We start from the raw sequence: 16,668 nt of genomic DNA, 5'->3' as shown, positions 1-16,668 counted from the left end.
TCAACTGCAACAATAACAACAACAACAACAAGGGCAACAAAATGGGAAAAATAGCTTTCAGGAGTAGTGGATTCGCAGTGCAGGCACCAAGCCCCAGCGATAACCTGGAAGCAAAACAAAAACATTGGGGGTCGGGTGGTAGCGCAGTGGGTTAAGCGCAGGTGGAAGGATCCTAGTTCGAGCCCCCGGCTCCCCACCTGCAGGGGTGTCACTTCACAGGCAGTGAAGCAGGTCTGCAGGTGTCTATCTTTCTCTCCCCCTGTCTTCCCCCCTCTCTCCATTTCTCTGTCCTACCCAATAACAATGATGGTAATAATAATAACAATGATAAACAACAAGGGCAACAAAAGGGGAAAAAAATAGCCTCCAAGCCCCAGCGATAACCCTGGAAACAAACAAACAAAGAAGAAAGAAAAGGCCAGGCCAGGTGGCATGGGGACACAGACTCAACGGGTCCCTACACAGACCACGGGGAGACCTCTGGAATGAACTGCTGAGAGACCTTCCAGGGGGTGGGTGTACTGCTTGGGGACAGTGATGCTGACACAGGTGTGTCTTGGGTCTCCCCAGCACCATTGGGATGGAAGAGGGGCTGCCTCAGGACCCCCCCAGAAGGCAGCACAGACCTTGCTTAGGAACACTTTCAGAAAGCCGCTGGGTGATAGCTCCCAGACGTGAAGACAGACTGGACAGTGATGTGGGGGGCCTGGGGGTGTCGGGGGGCAGCTCTGCTTTGTTCTCCTGGAGCCCCTCCACTGGGACCCCGGGGTGGGTCTGGCATCAGAGGAAAATGAGGAAGGGGCATGGCCTCTCCTCCAGGGACATCACAGGCTGAGTGCTCCTCCCGGGGGCCTTCCCGGGGGGGGGGGGGGGCTGTCTGTTTGGGGGCCCTGCCCCCTGGGCCTGAGAAGCTTTCTGCCTTGGGAAAGCCCTTCCTGCTCAGAAAAGAGGTTTTGTTTGCCTCTGCTTTTTCCTCAGTTCCAAGAGGCCCAGCGGGTGATTAATAAGGAGCCTCCTCCATGTTCAGTGGCGCCTCGGCCTTTGTCTGCTAGAGCAGAAGCTGGGTGGGTGGGGCAGCCAGGCCTGGGCTCCTTGTGCTGTCCTGGGTGGGTGGGGGGTGACTAGCAGCAGGGTCAAAGGGTCTTTTCTCTGGAGAGCTCTGCAGACCAGAGCCAAGGGGAGGGTGGGAGTGTGCACGCGGGGAGGAGGTGCAGGGGGCCTCTCTGGAGGCGCCATGGCGGCTAGTCTGGGTGGCTGTGGAGGGGACCTGGTGAACAGGGCAAGAGCCATGGTGTGGATGGAGGAGTAGGGGTGCTGGTCCCCGGGGCTGGTGGGGGACCACGCCTTTCCTGCATTCATTCACCTTCTTGGCATGAACACCTCAAAGTGTGGATTGGTGCCGTGGTGTCTCTCCCTCCATTTCCCTCTCTAAAAAAAAGAACAGAGGGGACCAGGCGGTGGCACATTGGGTTAAGCACACATGGTGCAAAGCACAAGGACCAGCACAAGGATCCCGGTTCGAGTCCCCGACTCTCCATCTGCAGGGGGGTCGCTTCACAAGCGGTGAAGCAGGTCTGCAGGTGTCTATCTTTCTCTCCGCTCTCTGTCTTCTCCTCTCTCCATTTCTCTTTGTCCTGTCCAACAACAGCAATGGCTACAATAACAACAACAAGGGCAACAAAATGGGAAAAATGGCCTCTAAGAGCAGTGGACTCGTAGTGCTGGCACCGAGCCCCATCGATAACCTTGGGGACAGAAAAAAAAAGTTAAGAAATCTGGGAGAATGGGGAGTTGGGCGGTAGCACAGCGGGTTAAGCGCATGAGGTGCAAAGCGCAAGGACTGGTGTAAGGATCTGGGTTCGAGTCCCTGGCTCCCCACCTGCAGGGAGTCACTTCACAGATGGTGAAGCAGGTCTGCAGGTGTCTATCTTTCTCTCCCCTCTGTCTCCCCCTCCTCTCTCCATTTCTCTCTGTCCTATCCAACAACGACGACATCAACAACAGTAACTACAACAACAACAAACAAGGACAACAAAAAGGAAATAAGTAAATAAATATAAAAAAAAAAAGAAATCTGGGAGCTAGTTCATGTGGTAGAGTGCACACCTTACTATGTGTGAGGCCCTGGGTTCAAGGCCTCTGTGGCCACATGGTAGCACTACGCAAAGGGGAAGCTTCACAAGCGGTGCGGCAGTGCTGTGGTGCCTCCACTCTCTCTGAGGCAAGCAGAAGGGTCCACAAGGCGCAGGTGTCCATCCGTCTGTCTGTCCGTCCTGCTTCACCATGGACGCCAGAGAAGAATCACTTTCATGAAAACCACAGCAATAAGACGGCTGGGGAAGCAGCATAATGGTCAAGGTGCCTAAGGTCCCAGGTTCAATCTCTCACACCACCAGAAGCCAAAGCTAAGTCGTGCTCTGGTAAAAAGAAAGAAATAAGTAAACAAATAAGTGAGTATACACAAGAATCTGAGGCTGCCTGTTCATCTCTGACAGAGGAGGACGGGCAGCATCTTAGCCGCCCCCCAGAAGCCTCACAAACCCCATCTGGGTGAGGCTGGCCTGCAGCTGTGGGGACCAGGCCGGGCAGGTCTCACGGGCACTGACTCGGGTGGGGAACCCCGGGGGCCAGGTGTGGGGGGCCAGGGTGACTGGTGTGGGGGACCTGGGGGCAGGAGTGGGGGGCCAGGGGCAGGTGTGGTAGACCCGGGGGCAGGTTTGGGGGGCCAGGGTGGCAGGCGTGGGGGACCCAGGGGAAGGTTGGGGGGCCAGGCGCAGGTGTGGGGGCTAGGCTTCACGGGCACTTTGCGGCTAAGGGCCCACAAGGAACTCGGGGCCCAAGCACAGCAGGGGACCCACGTGCACCGGGACACTAGACTCGCGACCCCTCCCCGATGACGTCATTGGACGGCGCGCCGTCGGTGTGAGTGACGTCACCGGAAGTTCGCAGTGCGCTGGCGCAACCAGCCGCCAGGGGGCGCCGCGGGAGGGAGGCGGCCACGTGCGCACCACATGGCGCCCGGAGGCCCCGGCCCCGCGGGAGGGGAGCCCAGTACGACCCTCCTCCGGGATCGCGGGCCTGAGTGTGCGGGGAAGCTCGCCTGGTCCGAGCCGCCGCCGAATTTCGACCTCCGGCCCCCGCTCCCTCCAACCCCCCCCCTCCGCTAGGGCGGTGCGGTGTGTTTATAAACAGAGCTCCTGGCGGGAACGGAAACCCGGAGCCGCGGATTCTTGCCCGGAACGGAGCTTTCCGCGCCCTCTGCGCATACGCCTTGCTTCAGCATTGCGCCTGCGCACCGGCATTGAGGCGGGGCGGGAGGGGGGGATTGGGCGGTCGGGAAGGAGTGGGGCGATGCCGGGAAGGGGCTTATGACTGTGCGCTGCTGGCCCCGCCCTACCCCGTTCTGAGCCCAGGCTCTGCTGGATCAGCACCCAGGCCCTGCCCGCCCTGCACCCGGCCTCTGCCCACTCCTGTCAGGCTGTGCAGGGCCCTGTCCTACTGCAGCCTGCCCTCTGCCCCCGCTCCCTGCCCCCTTCTCTCTGCCCTGCACTCAGACTCTGCCCACCAATGCTGCCCGAGCCTGGCCCTGGCCCAGCCCAGCCCTGTGCCCAGGCCGAGACCCCAGAGCCCCCAAGGTCCTGTACCTGCAACAAGGCCCCAGGCCTGCCCTCTGCCCAGGCCCTATCCAGGTCCTGTCATGAGATGGTCGTGCCACTTTTGTCACCCATGGATGGCTGATACACCCCACAGACCTTCTCCCATTCTGGACGAGGGGAGAGCCAGGGCATCCTCTGACCTTTGGTCTCCGACTCCCCTCGCAGTGCCCCCTGCATCCAGCTCAGGGTGGCATGCTTGCAAGTCCAGAGCTCAACCGCAGCACCACCTCCATAGCCAGTCTTTTATTTATTTTTAAAGATATTTTGTTAATTCCTTTAAAAATTTTTAATGTATTTATTCCCTTTTGTTGCCCTTGTTTTATTGTTGTAGTTGTTGTTATTGATGTGGTTGGATAGGACAGAGAGAAATGGAGAGAGGAGGGGAAGACAGAGAGGTTGAGAGAAAGACAGACACCTGCAGACCTGCTTCACCGCTTGTGAAGCGACCCCCCTGCAGGTGGGGAGCCGGAAGTTCGAACCGGGATCCTTTGCGCTTCGGGCCATGTGCTACCGCCCGACTCCCTGCTAATTCCTTTTTAATGAGTGAACAATACAGAGAGAAAAGAGCCCTGCTGAGCCCTGGCTGACCGCGGTGCTGGGGATTGAACCCAGCACCTTGGAACCTCAGGCAGGACAGTCTGTCGCATACCCACAGTGCTGCCTCCCTGGAAGAAGCCCCCCCCCCCCCCCCCCCCCCGCCATTGCCTTTAGCGCTATCACTGGAGCTTGGTGCTGGCACTGTGGACCCACTGTTCCTGGTGGCTCCCTGTTTTCTTCCTATTTTATTTGATAGGACAGAGAGAATTTCAGAGGGGAGGGGAAATAGGGAGAGAGACAAAGACACCTGCAGCCCTGCTTTACTGCTTGTGAAGCTTCCCTCCCACAAGTGGGGAGTGAGGGCTTGAACCCAGGTCCTTGTGCACTATAATGTGTGCACTCAGCCAGGTGAGCCACTACCCAACCCTTTTTTTCCTTTTAAAAACATTTGTATTGCTTGTTTTAATTTATTATTTTTTCATTGCCACCAGGTTTATTGCTGGGGCTCCTTGCTGGCATTATGAATCCACTGCGCCTTGTGGCCATTGCCGCCCCCCCAAAAGAAAATTAAAAAGAATCTTTCTTATTGGGTAGAGACAGAGAGAAATTGAGAGAGGAGAAGGAGATAGAAAGGGAGAGACACAGAGACCCCAGCGGTCACCCATAACCTGCAGCCCTGCTTCACCACTCGTGAAGCTTTCCCCCTGCAGGTGGGGACCAGGAGCTCGAACCCAAGTCTTTGTACACTGTAATGTGAGTGCTTAACCAGGTGCACCACCGTCTGGCCCCTCTAATTTTTTTTTTCCTCCAGGGATATTGCTGGGGCTCGGTACCTGCACTATGAATCCACTGCTCCTGGAGGCCATTTTTCCCATTTTGTTGCCCTTGTTATTGTTACTGTTGCCATTGCTGTTGTTGGATAGGACAGAGAGAAATTGAGAGGAGGTGAAGACAGGGGGAGAGAAAGACACCTGCAGACCTGTTTCACCGCTTGTGAATTGACACCCATGTAGGTGGGGAGCTGGGGGCTCAAACCGGGATCCTTATGCTGGTCCTTGCACTTGACGGCATGTGCGCTTAACCTGCTGCACTACCACCTGGCCCCTATTTTTTGTTTTTATTAATAGGACAGAGAGAAATTGAGAGAGGGTGAGAAAGATAGACACTTTCAGACCTGCTTCACCACTTGTGAAGTGAACCCCCTGCGGGCGGGGACTGGGGCTCAGACCCTGGTCCTTCCTCTGTGTGTGCTTAACTGGGTGCACCACAACCTGCCCCCCTTACAAACACTTTTATTAATTAACACAAGATCGAGTAGAGAGAGAAAGAGAACCAGAGCATCACTGGGATGCATTGGATCGACCTTCTCGTGGTGCATCCCGTGAGTACCCATTCATTGGGGAAACTGACGATCCTTCCTAGCCGACTGAATCCACATGGATCCCAGTCACTTTCAAAGCCAGCAACAAGCAGCTCTCAGCCTGACGCTGTTGACTGGCTACGGAAGAAGGGCAAACGCTAGAAGAAGAAGAAGAGCATCACTATGACACCTGCAATGCTGGGGCTTGAACTCAGGACCTCATGCATCAAAGTCCACTGTCCTACCAGCAGTGCCACTGAGTCTAAGTGGCCCCAGGGTGGGGCCTCCACAGTAGGGCTTCCCAGTCACTCCTCCTTGGCGTGTGTCAGCTGGGGCACTTTCTAGAATAGCTGCCCGTTAGGGGCTGGGTAGGGGCGTGCCTGGTTGAGCGCACACATTACAGTGCTAAGGACCCAGGTTCAAATCCCTGCTCCCCACCTGCAGGGGGAAGCCTCACAAGTGAAACAGGGCTGCAGGTATGTGTCTGTCTCTCTCCCTGTCTGTCTCCCTCTCCCCTCTCAATTTCTCACCATCCTGCCCCAAATAAGTGAGGTAAGTGGAAAGGCTACCCAGGTCCCCGCAGCAGCCCTGAACTTCGTGTCTCCACACCGTAGCAGGTTACTCCACCAGCGTGGCGGTGGACCAGGACTGTCATCTTCCTGGTCCTGGAGGTGGCAGTGCAGGACAGGGCTGAGCCTAGCGGCCACCCACAACAACCATCTGGCCCCGCTTCTGGAGGTGGGGCTGTGGCCTCACAGGACAGGCTGGGGGTGCTGGGCCAGAGGACCTGCTGGGCTGAAAGGGGCTCCTCGCTGGGTCGTTGGTGCAGGTGTGCAGCTGGGAGGCCACTGTCCCTGTCCCTGTCACCTGCAGCACTGAGGCTCTGTGACCTTCACACCAAGCTGAGCTGTGCTGGGTCCCCTGCCCCACTTTCATGGGGCCGCACGGAGGGGACATGGGGCTACTTAGACAGGGGCCCCCACCCTGGGCCGCCTGAAGGGAACTGCTAGTTGCTGGTGAGGGTGAAGCCACGTCGAGGATGGGCATACTGACTGCAGGAAGGGAGACTGGGAGCCACCCCCAGAGGAAAAGGCTGAGCCCCCTCACCCCCAGAAGGACTGAATGTGAATCAGCCTCCTGGAGAGAGGGGGGCAGGGACATTGGCAGTGAGCACCCTCGGGGACCAGGATGGAGTCAGCACCCCAGAGACACCCCCCATCAGAACCCACCCCTCCCTTTGCAGCAGATGAGGAGGGTGCTGGGGTGTCTCAGGTGACTGCTGTGTGGGTGGGTGGGGACATGCCCCCCCATACAGGTTCAGCTCCCTCAGCAGAACCTCACCTTCCACTGGGGTGGGCACCAGGGAGCCCCCATCTAGCACAGAACCCCAGGATGAGCCCCACATTGTCTGGGCGCTGAAGGGCGTGGAACCAGCCTCTGTTCTGTCCCCAGAGGCTCTTCAGCACTGCCATGCACCTTTAAGAAATCAAACTAATTAATTCAGAATTAATTAAAAGCATAAGGACATTGATCTGGAAAAGCAAAGTCAATGAGACTTGAAGGAAGGGGCCAGCCCTGGACAGAGCCATGAGTGCGGGGGTCAGGGCACTGCATCCACTCTGGGTCATGGGAGGGGCTGGCATCTCTCTCCCAAAGGCCAGGGTTCTGGGGGGGTGTCCACTCTGGGTCATGGGGGTGGTATCTTTCCCCAGAAGCCAGGGTCCCGCCTGGCCACCTGGCCAGGCCCCATGGTCGCCTTCCTGAGCGGCAGAGCTGACCCAGTGCTCCCACCTCCAGGGTACTCCCATGTGAACCCCCATTCTGGCCTAAGGACTGGCACCCTGGGACCTGATGGTGGAGGGGTCCCCAGTGCAGCCGCTCCCCTCCACACAAGTCCATTTTCTGTCCCGTCAAAACACCAGGGCATTCAAGGACTTCCTGGCCCCTCCCCCACCAATCTACAAATGTCACAGCGCAGGGGATGGGCCCCCTTGGGGTCCCGGGCTGGGCTCCTGCACTGAGCATTGTGACCTTGGTCAGACATTTAATTAAAAGAAAAAAAAAACTACATTTATTATCCGCCAGTCATGCAGCTGCGATGACTATTATCCAGTATCTTCTATTTAACTTTTAATGTTCCAACTTTTCTGAAAAGACCTCCCAGCCTGCTGGGGAGCAGCAGGGACAGGAGCTGCAGTGACTAACCACAACCAGGACACTTCAAGGACCTTGGGGCCAGTCCTCCAGCAGACTAGAGAGTGGGGCACCTCCTGCACCCAGCCAGACAGAGGAGGACAGTCGGCACACCTAGACCAGCAGGGGTGGCTTCTGTCACATAAAGGGAACCAGACAAAAAGATGGAGATTATACTCGGAAGGGCTGAGGAGAGGGAGTGCCAGGCTGCCCAGCACAGGGGCACAGGTGAGTGTAACAATCACACCATGAGTCTGCCACAGACTGTATCCAGACAACCCACAGCCCTGACAACACACAGACATGACACCCCACAGCCATGACACCCAACAGCCCTGACAACCCACAGCCCCTGACACCCCACAGCCATGATAACCGACAGCCCTGATACCCCATAGCTCTTAAAACCCCAAGCCACAGAACCCCACAGCCCTGACAGCCCAGAGCCCAGACACCCTAAGGCGCCTGACACCCCACAGCCCCAGAACCCCACAACCCTGACAGCTCACAGCCCTGACACCCCACAGCCCCTAACAACACACAGGCCCTGACACCCCACAGCCCGTGACACGCCTAGGCCCCTGACACTCAAAGCCCCATGACACCCAACAGCACCTGACACCACACAGCCCCCTGACACTTCACAGCCCCAGACACCCCACAGCCCCCAGACACCACACAGCCACCTGACACCCAACAACCACTGACAGCCCAAAGCCCTAGAACGTACAAGCCCCTGACACCCCACAGCCCCTGACACCACACAGCCCGATGTCCCACAGCCCCAGACACCCCACAGCCCCCTGAAACACCACAGCCCCTGAAACCCTGAGGCACGACACCCAAAAGCCCCATGACACCCCACAGCCCTGAAACACCACAGCCCCTGACACCCCAGAGACCCTGACTTCTAAATGTATGTGTGTGTGTGTGTGGTGAGTATAAGCACCTTCCCCTGAGTGTCCCACTGGGACCCCTTCCCTGGCACCTGCCCCATCTCCATTCTAACAGCCTGAGGCCAGTGCTGGTGCTGTTCTAGCTGCCACGCACCCCAATCACAAGCCAGCTCTGCTCTGGCCTGTCTGCTCAGCTCTGCTAAGGAGGGTGGGAGGCCCAGCTCCAGCTCCGGCTCACCTCCCAGAGCAGCTTGGTGTCAGGGACCTTGGGGGTGTCAGCTGCCTTCTCCCAATTAGAATATTTTCTGGATGGCTCGTTTGAGAACTAGGTCATAACCTGTTCCTTGCTCTCCTTCTGAGAAAAGAACTGAGAAAGTCTGCGGATTTTCCCTGTGTCTGTATTTAAGTGTAAACTCTAAGATCCCTATTGTAGAAATTCAATGTTTTGGGAGTCGGGCGATAGCACAGCGGGTTAAGCACAGGTGGCACAAAGCGCAAGGACCGGTGTAATGACCCTGGTTCGAGGCCCTGGCTCCCCACCTGCAGGGGAGTTGGTCGCTTCACAGATGGTGAAGCAGGTCTGCAGGTGTCTATCTTTCTCTCCTCCTGTCTTCTCCTCCTCTCTCCATTTCTTTCTGTCCTATCCAACAACAACAACATCAGTAACAACAATAACTACAACAATAAAACAATAAGGGCAACAAGAGGTAATAAATAAATAATAATAATAAAAGAAGAAATTCAATGTTTTATTCAGCCTTGGGAGAACCGGGTTTGCCCTCAAACAGGCTGTGCAATTATCTGCGTTAGGGAGACACGTTTGTGGTTCAACTAGCTTGTGACCATCAAGTAGCTGTGAGTGGGGACGAGGGGATGAAGCAGCCTGGATTTCTACTTATCTTTAAAAGATTTATTTGGGGGACAGGCGGTGGTGCACCTTGCTAAGTGCTCACACTGCAGTGTACAGTGAAGCGGGTCTGCAGGTCTTTCTGTCTTTCCCTTTCTTTAAATTATTTTTTATTTTTTATATTTATTTATTCCCTTTTGTTGCCCTTGTTGTTTTATTGTTGTAGTTATTATTGTTGTTGTTACTGATGTCATCATCGTTGGATAGGACAGAGAGAAATGAAGAGAGGAGGGGACGACAGAGAAGGGGAGAGAAAGATAGACACCTGCAGACCTGCTTCACCGCCTGTGGAGCGACTCCCCTGCAGGTGGGATGCAAAAGGTTGAAGATCTGGCTTCTGTAATTGCTTCCCTGCTGAACATGGGCATTGACAGGTCGATCCGTACTCCCAGCCTGCTGCTCTATTTCCCTAGTGGGGTGGGGTTCTGGGAGATTCGGAGCTCCAGGACACACTGGTGGGGTTGTCTGTCCAGGGAAGTCCTGTTAGCATCATGCTAGCATCTGGAACCTGGTGGCTGAAAAGAGAGTTAATATATAAAGTCATACAAGTTGTTGACTAATCATGAACCTAAAGGCTGGAATAGTGCAGATGAAGAGTGTGTGTGTGGGGGGGACTCCATTTTGTAGATAGCTCGTAGGCATATTTTAGTTAAATTCCAAAGGGCCTATGGATACACTAGTTTTTTTTTTTTTTTTCCCCTGAGCCTGAAATCTGATATGCAGGTGGATCCAAGTTATTGTCTAGGGAGATGATGTCATGGCTGAAAAATGGACCAGAAAGCTGGAGGAGGGAAGAGAGTAGCTCCCAAATATGGGAAAGGGGTATAAATATTGTTGACTGTAAACCCCATCGATTTGATGTGATCTGGGGCCCATATTCAGCTTAGGAGCCTATGTGACCTCTGCATCCCTGTAGATCTGAGCTCACATTCTGTGGTCATGAGTAGGAACATTCCAAGCTGCTCCAATATCAGGACCCATCTTCCTCGGGTGTAGCATACAGAATGTTGCCCATTCTCCCTTTGGGGGATGGAACATTCTCTACTGTTGTTGATCCAAGTTAGGGTAAGGTCCTATGGGGCCCCACAAAGGGATGAGATGACCGGTAACAATGGAGAGAGGGATTTATTCAAGGTCTAGGCCCATCAAGTCTGTTTGGGAATCTCAGGACTCCCTGAATAGGGCCCCAGTAGTTCCCCTTTTAATTCCCCCCCGGCTCTCTCTGTCTCTCTCTTTACCAGAACAATGCTCAGCTCTGGCTGACAGTGGTGCAGGGGGTTGATCCTGGGACATGAAAATCTGGCGCATATACTACTCAGCTGTGAAGAAGGGTAAAGTCACCTTCTTCTCTCTTGGATGGATCTTGAAGGAATCCTGTGAAGTGAGATGAGCCAGAAAAAGAAGGATGAAGATGGGATGATCTCACTCATGGACAAAAGCTGAGAAATAAGATCAGAAGGGGAAACAGAGCAGAACTTGGACTGGGTTTGGTGTATTGCACCAGAACAAAGGACTCTGGGGAAGGAAGGCAGAGAGGCACTGGATTGAGGGGGCCTGTCAGGTTCTAGTGCACGATGGACCTACTTTGGCGGTGGGGATGTCTTTCAGACATCTATACCCAGGTGTCAACAACTGTACAGTAAACCACTGACCTTTCAATATATAGAGAAAGGGGAAAATCGAGTAGAAAATAGACCACTGAGCTGTCTCCCTGACCTACTGTCTGCCGCTTGCTGCTGTTCAGTCTTGCTTCACAGCAAGAAGCTTCCCCAGGTCTGATATGAGCAAGGAGACTGGCCACAGAGGACTTTCAGTGATGTCCTCACACATTGGAGAGGCTCCTGGTGTCAGCTGTGTCTCCTGGGTGCCCCTGCAAGGCCTGGCCCCACTTCCAGGCCATTCTCATAAACCTGCCAGTCGGTCTCACATGGTGCCGGCGACAGAGACCTTGATGTCCCCTCACATGGCTATCTCAGATGGAAGAGCGGTTGCAGCCAAGCAGGGAATCGTCAGCCTTGTTGGCTGGTCCGTGGCTGCTTCTTTTACCATCAAGACTGACTACAGAGCCCCCAAGCCCTTCCCCCCAAAAGCAAACCCAAGAAACATGTGGAGAGAGACACAGACAGGCCGGGGACTCTGGGACCCCAGGACGCAGATGTTGTTAAAATTTTCGGAGGCTCTTGTTGGCTGGGATAGCTTCACGGCGGGTAACAGAGACACAGAGACAATGGCTGGGCAGGGAAGCTGTATTTCTTTATTCAGGAACAACAATTCATAAACTAAACCAAACTAATCACCAAACAGAACTCTGCTGTCTCTTTGCGGCGGCGCAAGCACTCTCTCTTACTCTCGAACTCTAGAACTCTCCAACTCTGGGACTCTCTAACTCTGTCACTCTGGAACTCTGGCGGGGTTCCTTCGGGGCGGGGCCAAGCAGGCCCGCGAAACTAACTGGACTGATCTAATTCTCTTGGTGGGGGAGGGCTAGAACAAACCAATGTAAAGCATACGACACGCAGACACTGGGGATCCCCCAGTTTTCTTGTTGCTCTCAGAATCCCAGGCGGGTGGGGGTGGCCCTGAGAAGAGGCCAGGGCTCCTTCTGGACAGATAGACACTTGGGGGAGGGACAGACGGGAGTTGTGTCCACACGCTCTGGCGAAAAAGAACGGGCTGGAGCGGCCTAAGATGACCAGAGAGGATCTTGGCGGGAGAAAGATGGGGGCTGGAGGCCAACCTGCAGGGCCCTGAGCAGAGTTGTGACGGATCCAGTGTCCCACACGGGGCACCTTCAGGAATCCTCCAAGAGGTGGAAACCCTGCCAGCACAGAGCGGTAAACTCAAGTGACATGGCTTAAAGGGCGATTAGAACAAAGACCACCCTCTGGCCTGCAGAGTTCAGCCAGCCAGCCTTCCTCCCTCCTTCCTTCCTCCCTCCTTCCTTCCTCCCTCCTTCCTTCCTCCCTCCCTCCCTCCCTCCCTCCCTCCCTCCCTCCCTCCCTCCCTCCTTCCTTCCTTCCTTCCTTCCTTCCTTCCTTCCTCCCTTCCTTCCTCTCTTTTTCTCTTTCTCTCTTCCCTCCTCTTTCTTCCTTTCTTTCTCACCCACCCCCCAGCTGCTGGAAGCAACTTTTTGGGGCCAGGTGGGGGGGCATACCAGTTGAGCACACTTGTTACAATTCAAAAGGACCTGGGTTCGAGCTTCCACTCCCCACCTGCAGGGGGAAGCTTCATGAGCAGTGAAGCAGGGCTGCAGGTGTTTCTCCTTCTCTTTTTCCTTCCCTTCTCAATTCCTGTCTCTATCCAAAATAAATAACTAAAATACAGTTTAAAAATATACTTTTCAAAACCCTCTTATTCTGGTCATCACCTGGGTCTTGGTGCTCTGGGATGGCTTTTCAGACAGACAGACAGGCAGACACACACACACACACACACACACACACACACAGATAGAGAGAGAGATAGATAGATAGAGAGAGACCAGCACTCAGTGCATGCATGGGGGCTGGGCTTGAACCCCAGCTGTGCACAGGGCAGAGCAGTAGATTCTCCAGGTGAGCTATTTCAGCAGCCCTCAAAGCCATTTCCAACAAATAAGTGTTAAAAAGAAAAGTTGAGCAGTGGGTTAAGTGCATGTGGCGCAAAGCGCAAGGATGGGCGTAAGGATCCCGGTTTGAGCCCCCGGCTCCCCACCTGCAGGGGAGTCGCTTCACAGGCGGTGAAGCAGGTCTGCAGGTGTCTGTCTTTCTCTCCCCGTCTCTGTCTTCCCCTCCTCTCTCCATTTCTCTCTGTCCTATCTAACAATGATGACATCAATAACAACAACAATAACTACAACAACAACAAGGGCAAAAAAAAAAAGGGAAAAAATTTTTTTAAAAAAGAAAAGTTGAATGGGCCAGGTGGTGGTGTATCTGGTTGAGTGCACATGTTACAGTGCACAAGGACCTGGGTTCAAGCCCCTGGTCCCCACCTATAGGGGAAGAATTTCATGAGTGGTGAAACTGGGCTGCAAATGTCTCTCTGTCTTTCTTCCTCTCCATCTCCCCCCTCCTATCTCAATTTATGACCATCTCTATCCAATAAATAAGTAAAGACAATAAAACATAAAAAAGGTTGACATGTGCTCAGGGAGGGCTGAGGGCAGGACTCGCCGCCTGGATGCCGGGTGATAAGGGCAGCAGTGGGAGCATCTCCTGGCGTCAGTCCTGTCTCTTTGCTGCTCCAAAAAAAAAAAGAGACTTTTATTAGTGATTTAATATTTATTTACAAAAGTATAAGATAATGGGTCTAATTCCACTCCATTCTACCATCAGAGTTCTGTGTCCCCATCCCCTCCATTGGAAACTGCAGTCTTCTCCCAAGGTCACAGATATGGGCTGACTATTATTTCTATAACTGTCTATATATATATATATATATATATATATATTTGCCCATTTTTTTCTCTGGTCCTGGCTTCTTTTCTTTTCTAAGTCATACCTACATCTGCTACTACTTCTGAATGTCCCTCCTTTTTTCCTCTTCTCTCTCCAGGTCCTGATGAAATTGGAGTTCAGAGCCCTCTGGTCATCTTCCCCTGACATTTCTCCCCCTCTGGGAGTATGGGCCAAATTTTTCTTGGAGTGCAGAAGGTGGGAGTTGTGGCTTCTATAATTGCTTCTCTGCTGGACATGGGTGTTGGCAGGTGGATCCATCCCCCAGGCTGCTTCTCTCTTTCCCAGTGGGGTACGGCTCCGGGGAGAGGAAGTGCAGGGCTCACTTCTGAGGGCGTCTCCCCAGGGGCTGCTCCTGTGAAACTGCTGACCATCTTCTCCGAGGTGGTCTTCAGATTAAAGAGTCTGAAATTGCTGATGCCCGTGATGTTGTCTCTGTGGCCAATCCTGACTTTTTAAACTGGCGAGCCCCCCCCCCCCCCCCCCCCCCCCCCCCGGCCACCAGGCTCTGGGCCCTGGGACAAGCAGAAATCACATCCACTCAGCTCCTGGCGACCTCGAGGGCGGCCAGCCCTACCTCCCGCTTCCACCCCAAAGGTCTCTGTCGCCAAACATTTTTCTGAGTTAAATCCGTGAGCGGAGTTTTGACCCTGACTCTGATGCTTCTGGACTCTCTGCTCATCAGAGAAGCTGGGAAATTCTAGGTGGCGAGTGACAGCTCAGCAAGTCAAAACAGGCTTCAGAAGGCTGCTCCCAGAGGAGCCAAGCTCTTCCTGGCTGGCTCAGCACGATGTGTGGAGGGGGGTCCCTGCGCCGGGGCTGTTTACGGTGGGTTGATTCCAGCACCCTGATTGGGGCTGCTTTTAATAACTGCATTTTGCTCAGACCTGCACGCACTGAGGATCCTTGGTGCACTGTGATTACTTTGATTAAAAACCTCCGACTGATTTGAAAAAAAAAAATTCACCAAATTGTCAAGGATTCATATATATGTAGAAAAGACTAAACACCATGATAACTCATGGCTGTGAATTTCTTCTGAATGCCCAGCATTCCCAGCACTGATGACGGGAGGAAGAGAGAGGGAGAGAGAAAGGAGAGAGAGAGAGAGAGAGAGAGAGAGAGAGAGAGTGAGAGATAGAGGTGGGGTGGGGAGAGGCTTTGAGCACCAGCATCACTGAAGTGGTGGCAGTGGGGCCATCTGTCCTGAAGACCATGGCAGCCAGCTCCCAGTGCCTCTGGTCCCACAAATATTACCATTTAGTGGCACTGCTGTGCCGTCCTTGACAGTGTTCTCAATCCAGCTTTGTGGCATGGGGCTCACCACAAGCAAGGCCCTGGGTTTAAGCCCCAGTCCTTGAGGGCAGTGCCCTAGATGGTAGAGTGGCACCATGCTCTCTCTCCCCGTCCTCTCTCATCTCTTCTTTCTCTCTGGATAGAAAATGAAGAAGTTGGGGGCCGGGCAATGGTGCAGTGGGTTAAACGCACATGGCGCAAAGGATCCCGGTTCAAGCCCCAGGCTCCCCACCTGCAGGGGGGTCGCTTCACAGGCGGTGAACCAGGTCTGCAGGTGTCTGTCTTTCTCTCCCCCTCTCTGTCTTCCCCTCCTCTCTCCATTTCTCTCTGTCCTATCCAACAATGACAACAGCTATGATAACAACAATAACTACAGCAAGGGCAACAAAATGGGAGAAATGGCCTCCAGGAGCAGTGGATTTGTAGTGCAGGCACTGAGCCCTAGCGATAATCCTGGAGGCAATAAATAAATAAATAAATAAATAAATAAATAAAAACAAAACGAGTAAAGCAAGTGAGAGAGGACTGCACCCCAGCACTGCTTGGCTCGGCACAAGGCAGGGCCCCAGTGGCTGAGGGTTTAAGGACAGTCCTGACTTCCTGGGAGTCGAGCCAGATGCCTCCTTCGGTCCCGGTCACTCTCCTGTGACCTTCCTGCCACCACTCAGCCAGGGGCCCCTCGCTACCCCGCTGGGCAGAGCATGGATCCAAGTCATCTCCAGGCCCCCTCCCTGTGACAGCGTTGAGCCCATTAAACACCTCAGCCCCCTGACCCAGCCCCAGGTGGGATCAGAGCTCCCCCCCCCCATCTGCCATCTTCACAGGCGCTGGGGTGTGAGAGCTGGCTGGAAGCAGGGAACCTCCTCCTCATGATCCCCCAAACACTGGCCTCCTGACCCGGGCCTGTTAGCACAGAGAAGCCTCCTCTGCAGAGATACTCATGGCTCGCCAGGGGAGAGAACAGGGGCCTGTGGTCCTTGTTATTACTGGTAATCCTCCCTGTGCCATCTCCATGCCCCTTTTTTGCTCCCCGGCAGTTCACTGATTTTCCATGGAAGGTCAGTAAGGATACATCTGGTTAAAACGCTGCACGGTAAGTGAGTCATCCCAGACGAGGCTGTGGGGAGTCCAGACAAAGCAGGGACCCCAGATTCCTAGAGCAGATGGTGACCCACAAAACGGGCTGCATTCTGACCCAAGGCACCCCTCTGCCAGGGTGGAACTCATGACGTTGTATTTGGAAACTCTGCCCTGTACCTCAGTGCCACCGCCCAGAGTCCCCACGTCTGGGGAGGTGCCTGGAGCGGAGTGACGAGGAGCCCCTGGCTGAGTGGTGGCGGGAAGGTCACAGGAGAGTGATGGGGGACAAAAGGAGGCATCTAGCTCA

Source organism: Erinaceus europaeus, chromosome 15 (assembly GCF_950295315.1).
Source record: "Erinaceus europaeus chromosome 15, mEriEur2.1, whole genome shotgun sequence".
In the NCBI taxonomy this organism is placed as follows: Eukaryota; Metazoa; Chordata; class Mammalia; order Eulipotyphla; family Erinaceidae; genus Erinaceus; species Erinaceus europaeus.
This window is presented reverse-complemented; position numbering follows the sequence as displayed.